The sequence below is a fragment of the Schistocerca americana genome, chromosome 1, assembly GCF_021461395.2.
Source record: "Schistocerca americana isolate TAMUIC-IGC-003095 chromosome 1, iqSchAmer2.1, whole genome shotgun sequence".
Lineage (NCBI taxonomy): Eukaryota > Metazoa > Arthropoda > Insecta > Orthoptera > Acrididae > Schistocerca > Schistocerca americana.
The window spans coordinates 862,723,934-862,733,051 of NC_060119.1; positions in this window are offsets into that span (position 1 = coordinate 862,723,934).

The window sequence follows — 9,118 nt, forward strand, 5'->3', positions numbered from 1 at the left end:
CCCAGTGGAGACATTGATATATTCTTCTCAAAACTGAATCAAAGCTTAGACAAGGTTTCTGGACCAAAAGCAAATGTAATTATCTGTGGTGACTTAAACATTAATATGATGAAGCCTGATAAGGCTAGCAACATATATGTGAATATTCTAAGCTGTTATGGAATATCCTCCCTTGTTAATTGTCCAACTGGAATAACGAAAGAATCCTCCTCATCTATAGATCATGTAGCTACAGATATTGATAGTAAAAAATGTCATATTGTTGTCCAAAACATGGGCCTATCAGACCACCGCTGCCAGATCTTAAAAACTAACATTCATGTAGAAACTCCTCCTAAACTTTGTACATACAAAAGAATGTTTTCCAAATCAGCCCTGTATCAGTTTAAATCCCAGCTAGAATATGAAGATTGGAGGGAAGTCTATGCAGAAACCAATGCAAATCAGAAATTTATCAAGTTCATGTCAATTTTTAAACTCAGATTTGAAGAGATGTTTCCCAAAACTGTTTATCAAATTAAAACTACAAAGAGAAATCAATGGGTGACTACAGGTATCAAAAAATCCTCAGAAATTCTTAGATATCTCAACTCCATAAAAAATAATCAATCTAACCCAGAAGTTCTGCAATTCTACAAAAAGTACAGGAAAATATACAGAAAGGTGTTGCTAGCCGCAAAAAAACTTTCAAACAACAAAAAATTACTTGAAGCTGAAAACAAGAGCAAAGCAGCCTGGAACATCGTCAAACAGGAAACATCTAACTCTGCTAAAAAGGACCTCAATTCACATATTAAAAACAAAGATGTACCAGTAGGTAACCCTAAAAAATTAGCTGATTTTGTAAACTCATATTTCAGTAGTATTGCAAAAAAATTACAGCAGAAGTTTCCAGATACGTATGATTTACCTACTCAGAACCAGCCAACAAACTCAATGGTGCTCTTGCCAACTACAGAAAGGGAAGTGGCACTAGTAGTACACCAACTAAAAAATAAAAACTTCAGCAGGACTTGATGAAATCCCAGTCTGCGTAATTAAAGATTGTATATACTCCATAAAGGGCCCATTAACAGACATAATTAATGAATCTTTCGAATCTGGATACTTTCCGGAGTACCTAAAACAAGCAAAAGTTATACCTATCCTTCAAAATGGAGATGTGGAAAATGTAGAGAACTACAGCCCGATCTCTATACTGTCCATCATTTCTAAAATAATAGAAATACTAATCAAAAAGAGACTGCTAAATTACCTGAATAAATATAATCTTCTTTCCTATGACCAATTTGGTTTTAGGCCCGGAAAAGGCACACAATCTGCTATAGCACAGTTCACTAAAGTAATTTTAGAAGCACTGGACAAAGGTGAAAATGTAAGTGGTATCTTTTTAGACTTGTCCAAGGCCTTTGATACAGTTGACCACAAAATCTTACTTCATAAATTAGGGCAAATAGGAATAAGAGGTGTGACAAAGAAGTGGTTCAAATCATACTTGGAAAACAGAGTTCAACGAGTTGAGATATCACAAGTTTCAAACAATTCCCTTATAAAACACCTGTCTGAGCCAGAAAAATGTGAATATAGGCGTCCCGCAGGGAAGTGTATTAGGCCCAATATTGTTTCTTATATACATTAACAACTTCCCACAAAGTATCAGACATGGAGAAAAAATACTTTTTGCTGATGACAGCAACATAGTAATAACAGGTGAAAATCCAACACAACTGTCAGAAAGAGCAAACGAGGCTCTCAATGATGTCCACAACTGGTCATTAAAAAATAAAGTAACCCTAAATGTAATGAAAACTAACTATATTAACTTCCAATTGAACAAAAAACACAATGCCACTAGAATAAAAGTTAATAATAATGAATTAGAATGTGTAACAAGTACCAAATTCTTAGGGATGAATGTAGACAGCCAACTGAAATGGACAAACCATGTCATCATTTTGGCAAAGAAATTATCCACAGCATGCTATGCTCTTAGAATCCTTGCACCGGTATGCAATAATACCTGTCTTAAAATAACATATTACGGATATCTACACTCAGTCCTCAGCTATGGGATCATGTTTTGGGGAACAAGTGCCAGTAACATACAAACTGTGTTCAGAGTACAAAAAAGAGCCATAAGGATAATAACAAACAGCAACAACAGGGCCCACTGTCTAGAATTATTTAGGAAGCTAGGCATTCTAACTGTTTCTTGTGAGTATATCTTTCAGAACATAATGTTCATTAAGAAAAATCTCAACACGTCAAACACAAACAGCCTATTACATGACCATGAAACAAGAGCTTGTCACCACCTCCATCTAGATAGAAAGAACAAGGCAAAGACGCAAAAATGTATATTTTATAATGGGATAAAACTGTATAACAAATTACCACAAGAAATTAAAGAAAACATGAGCCCCTCACTTTCAGACAAAAGCTTAAAACCTTTTTAGTAACTAAAAGTTGTTATACTGTAAAAGAATATTTAACATAGATGTAGATTATTAGCAACATATGACATTATCACAAAAATATTATGTAATTATAAATGTGTGTACGACTAGTTAAAAACTACACAAAATATGAGAAACCTGTTACATTGTAAATGTAAATGTGTGCTCATGTGTTGTAAACTGACGACAACCATACAATATTTATTGTTCCATGGATGAATAAATAAATAAAAAAAATAAAAAATAAAAAAAAACAGACAACGTACACACATGCACACACTCACACAAATGCAAGTCCACACATACTATCACAGTCTCTGGCAGCTGGAGCCAGACTGTGAGGAGCAGGGCATTATGAGAGAGGCAACCAGATGGGCATAAGGAGGGCTGTGTTGGGAGGGAGAGGGATAGCAGGGTAGGGGTGGGGAATGGTAAAGTGCTGCTGGGATTGTGCAGGGGTGAGTTGAAGAGTATGGCAGCTAGGAGGTTAGACAGAGAATGGTGGAGAGAGGGGGGGATTGGATGAAAAGGAGAGAAGTAAAAAGACTGGATGTGTTGGTGGAATAGAGGGCTATGTAATGCTGGAATACGAACAGGGGAGGGGCTAGATGGGTAAGTACAATGACTAACAAAGTTTGAGACCAGGAGGGTTATGGGAATGTAGGATACATATGCAGGGAGGTTTCCCACGTGTGCAATTCAGAAAAGCCAGTGTTGGTGGCAAGGACGCAGATGGCACAGCCTGTGACGCAGTCGTTGAAATTAAGGATGTTGTGGTGGGTGGCTTGATCAACAAGAGGGTGGTCCAGCCATTTCTTGGCCACAGTTTGCCAGTGGCCATTCATGTGGACAGACAGCTTGTCGATTACTATGCCCAAGTAGAATGCAGCACAGTGGTTGAGCTTAGCTTGTAGATCACACAACTGGTTTCACCAGTAGCCCTGCTTTTGATGGTATAGGTGATGTTTGTGTGAGGACTGGAGTAGGTGGCGGTGAGAGGCTGTTTGGGACAAGTCTTGCATCTAGGTCTATTACAAGCATACAAGCCATGAGGCAAGGGGTTGGGAGCAGGGGTTGTGTAGGGATGGTGAGGATATTGTGTCAGGTTTGGTGGGTGGCAGAATACCACTGTGGGAGGAGTGGAAAAAATAGTGGGTAGGACATTTTTCATTTCAGGGCACGACAAGAGGTAGTTGAAACCCTGTTGGATAATGTAATTAAGTTGCTCCAGACCTGAATGGTACTGAGTCATGAGGGAAATGCTTCTCCAAGGCTGGAAAGTGTGGCTTTTGGGGTGTTGAGTAGAGAAATAGATAGGGTGGTTTATTTTGAGATCAAGGAGGAAAAATTGATGAAAGATGATGATAAAAGAACAATTATAGATCTTGATGATGATTAAGTGAAGACTAGGGAAGTACATGATTATCTGCTTGTACCAGGCGATATCAGTGAAATAATGTCCACTTGTTCCAATGTCAGTAACCAAATGAACTGGTTAATGATGATATTTTAAGGGTTACTTGTGATTATTTTGATAATGTGGTAATGGAAGTGAAATGTATTATGTGTTAAAGGGAATTTCACATGACACTTTGGAATATTCCAAGATGGCGGCAAATAGTAATGGTAAAGTTATTAGCTTACGTAAAAACTCGTGTTTTGACGCGGAAAAGTGTAAAAAATGCGTAAAAGTACTGAAAACCGGAATCACGTGCAAGAAATGTAATAACTCGTATCATTTTCGATCTGCAAAAGTGGACTCATCTGTGAAAGAAAATAATGAATTTATAACATGCTGGTACTGTAGTCACTGCTGCGTTCAGAACTCAGATAATTATCATAAAGCAAAAATTTGTGACTGTAGGTGTGAATTATCTGTTCTAGTCGGCGATATGGTAAGTGAAATCCAGAGCCTAAAGGCTAAAGTTACTCTCTTAAATAAGAAGGTGAGTGAATTTGAATAACAGCGCCTGATGAACAACTGCAGGCCTAAACTAAAAACCAAGGAAAGCTTTCCTGCCATCAATACTCAAAACAGGTTTCAAATTCTTGAAGGAATAGTGGAACAAGAACAAGTTCAGTCCATGCAAACTAGAAGTAATCCTTCAAGCAGCAAAAAAACTGTCAGTGATAAGTTCAGAAAACACGAAGTCCCAAACTCATGCGCAAAACGTGAAACTGAACGTAAACAAACCATCCACGGAAGTGGAATCTGTGAAATTACATGCAAGAAATCATCCCTAGAGAAAAAAAAGAAGAAATGATGACAATCAGAAACACAAGCAGGGCCGGATTCTATTATATGGAGACAGCCATGGACGTGAAATAGCGCAAAACATTGCAAACATGCAAGACAACTTTGCAGCTGTAGGCCACATCCAGCCTGGAGCCCCTCTTTCTGCTGTGGTGAAGCCGTGCATGCAGGAGTGTGACTCCTTCTCATCCAATGACTGTGTCGTTATTATGGGAGGTTCATTTGATGTAGCAAGAAATCAAGCAAATGATGCAATTAGACGTATGAAAATGGTACTCGGTAAGTTAAATCACACTAAAACAGTTGTTGTCAACATTCCACAGAGGTAAGATATTATGAAACAGTCTATTGTGAACTGGGAAGTTCATAAAACAAATGACAGGATTAAAGATCTAGGTAGTAAACTTCAGAATGTGTCTCTAGTAGATGTCACCTATCTAGAAAGGGAGCTGCACACATCTCATGGTCTGCACATGAACAAAAGAGGCAAAAAGATCATTAGTAGCAAAATTATTGAGGAAGTCAGGCGACATTGTTCACAAAGTGATGACAAGAAGTTCATTGCCATGGGGTGGTACAACACACCTCAACAAAATCTGCCACAACACCAGCCACCGCTGGCAAGCCAGGGAAACTTGTGAAGCCTGCTGGCCTCATTGCTAGTCCAAAATTATCCTCTAAGGTCCAGCAGGTAAAACTCAGCCTTAAAATCATACACCAGAATCTTGGTAGTCTTAGAAATAAGCATAATGATCTAGATGTAATTTCATGGATTGACAAACCTGATATATTAGTTGTAACTGAACATTGGTGCAATGAAGCTCTGATTAGCATTAGTCAACCACTGTGTATGAAATTCTGCACAGCCTTCAGTAGAAAAGACAAGACTGGGGGAGGTGTAGCAATTTTCACTGTAAATGAAAGTAATTTTAATGTTATTGATGTGAGTGCCTTCTGCTTGGAAGGAGTCTCAGAATTTGCTGCAATAAACCTGAAATGGGGTAGAGATAACATAACAGTTATCGGTGTTTACAGGCCACCTGCAGCAAATACAGATACCTTTTTTGTAAATCTTTCTGACTTTGTTTGTATATATAGACACAACATTTTCTGGGCCAAATGATCATGTAAATGTTATAGTTACAGGGGATATAAATATAGATTTATTAACAAATTATGTCAGCACCAAAAAGTTACATCGTCTGTGTGATGAATTTAACCTGACCCCACTCATTCGGGAACCCACTAGAGAAATTGGCAATAGTAAAACGTGTCTTGACAACATAATAACAAACATGACCCACCTATCCCACAGTGCATCGGTTTTAAAACTAGCCATCTCAGATCACCATGCAGTACAACTTAAATTGGAACGCCATGAGGCCCCCACTGTCACCAAAAAGCAACAGTTTGTAACTAAAGGAATAATGTATAATGACAACATAAATAGACTAAACTAGATGCTAGCACAAATAAAATGGTTTGAAAATAATACCTTTTTATACGATAACTTTGCTGCTGACTTCTATTACTGCTTTGATACCACATGCCCAGTTGTAATCACAAAAATGAAACAAACAAAAAATATTTGGGTAAATAGTAATGACACTGAAGCGAGGGAAAAATTAAAACTACTCCACAGTGCAATGCTGAATAATAGAGAGATTCCCGAGCTAAAGGAAGCCTTCAAAATATATCAAGCACACTATAAGGACTTACTTACACAGACCAGGAGCAACCATGTTGCAAATAAGCTTCAAAACTCACACAACAAAACTACTGGCATCTGGGCAGTCATAAACAGTTGTAGAACCAGCAATGACAAATCCTGTATGGACTTTACTATTAACCACAATAGCATGCTCATAAAAGACCAACTGGAAATTGCAAATATTTTTAATGAATATTTTTCTTCCGTAGGGGAAGCCATAAATGACAAACATAAAAACATGCACTACAGTTTTAAAGGTAATAAATGTGACCATAGTATATATCTAGCACCCAAAAACTGTGCAGAAATAATGGGCATCATTAGCCCTCTAAAACCCTCTAATTCAGCTGGGCATGATGGCCTAAATACTAATGTTTTAAAAGCCTGTAGCCAAAATGTCTCTGTACCTCTGTCTGCAGCAGTCAACAATATAATAGAATCAGGCACCTTTCCAGACAGACTCAAAATAGCACAGGTAACACCCATTTTTAAGAAAGGTGACAACAACAAAATAGAAAACTACAGACCAGTCTCAATCCTTCCTGTCTTTTCCAAAATAGTTGAGAAAGTTATATACAAAAGGATTACAAACTTTCTAAACAAACACAGCCTGATGTTCGAAAATCAAAATGGATTCGTAAAAGGTAAATCAACCAGCACTGCAGCTGCTCAACTAATTGAAGAGGTGTTAGGGGGTATCAAAAGCAAGGAACATGTGGCAGGTGTATACCTAGACCTGGAAAAAGCCTTTGATTGTGTGAACGTTGACATCCTATTAGACAAGCTATGGAACATGGGCATTAGAGATGCTGCTTATGACCTAATAAAGTGTTATATGAGTATTAGAAAGCAGTTTGTTCTACTTAAAACGGAAAGTGGTGTCTACAAATCAGAGATCACTTGCACAAAATATGGGGTGTCCCAGGGCTCGGTATTGGGCCCCCTTCTGTTCTTGATCTATGTAAATGATATTAAATACTGTACTATAAATTCCTAAATTGTTCTGTATGCTGATGACACGTCCATTGTATGTAAAAAGAAATCATGTAATGAACTAGAGGCCGAGTGTAATAATGTGACAAAAGAAATTGTTCAGTTTTTTAATGAAAGCCACTTAAATGTAAGCACCAGTAAAATATGTTTGATGGAGTTTAACAAAAGTAGTTTGAATAATGAAATTAAATTATACAAGGCCAACGAATTGGTAAAGAAAGAGTCTAGTGTAAAATTCCTTGGCGTAACAATCCAAAGCAACCTGAAATGGGACACACATATTGACTCTCTAGCAACTAGGTTGTCAAAAAATATATTTGCAATCAGTACTATTAGCAAGTTCTGTAGAGACACCGTAGTCCTAAAGACTGCATACCGTGCTCTTTTCTCCTCTCACTTGAACAATGGTATTGAAATTTGGGGGCCAACAACCAAAGCTAATCTAGATAAGCTACTCATTCTTCAAAAAAGGGGTGTGAGAATAATCTGTGGAGCAAAATATAGGGAATCTTGTCGCAACATGTTTCCAAAAACAGAGGTGTTAACTGTTATAACCACATACATTCTAAAAGTCATATTGCTTGTGAAAAGACTGCACCCAAACACTTATTCAGATTTCCACCAGTACAATACTAGAAATAAAGCAAGATTTTACATTGGCAGCCACAGAACAGCACTTTATGAAAAGGGGCCTCAGTATGCAGGTATAAAATTAGCTAATGCACTGCCTAGAGCAGTCATGGCTCTTCCTACAATTAAACTGAAACATCAGCTTAAGAAATTTTTAGTAAAACACCCTCTCTACACATTAGAAGAGTACCATACTTATATGAAGAACAACAAATGCTTTGTGAAATTATGTGAACAGAAATAAGAAAACACCTTATTGTAATTTTGTTGTAAATTAATGACGTATTCAGAAGAATGTGACTTGTGTATTGTACAAATAACTTTAATCATTACTGTTTCTTTGTACATGTGCAGTGTACCATTTGATGTTGAATAAAGCTATTATTATTATTATTATTATTACAAACATCAAGAGAGTGAGAAGGAGGGGGAGGGGGCTGAATTTTGAGCCTAATGAGGATCTAGTAATTTTGGAAAGCTTACAACCTACAGAAAGTGGAGAGTTTGTAGAGGAAGAGAAAGATATAGATTTCAGAGAGATAGAAGAGGATTTATTGTGTGAAAATTAAAACAATGACAGTTTTTATGTACAGGGTAGTCCATATATTTGTGTTCAAACTGATAATTGAAGGGATAATTGCCTTGTTGACTATGGATGTCCTGTTTGTGGGCCATCAAAAAAGCTTAGAGATAGAAAAAAAGGATGGGGAGAATTCTGCTGAGTTTTAAATAACTGTAGTCAAGAGTAATGTTCTTACTGGAGATAGGAGTAAAGTGATTACCAGATAAGTTAAATTGTTTTTCAAAATAAATTATGTTTGTTTTGTGCAGGGATGTTTAGTGACTGGATTGTCAAGACTGAAGTTGGTTTTAATTTGAATGAGGTAAAATTGTCATTTACTGATTGGTCAGATCAGGGGGAGAGGAATTTGATGCAAGAAGATACTATAAGGAAGATGAAGGACTTTCTGATGGGGAATCAGCTATGATTCTTGCAGTGAAATTGTTGCAATAAAGATGGGGGAAGCTGAAGCTTTGAGTACAGAGTATAAAGAGGGATGAGAAAATTTTTTA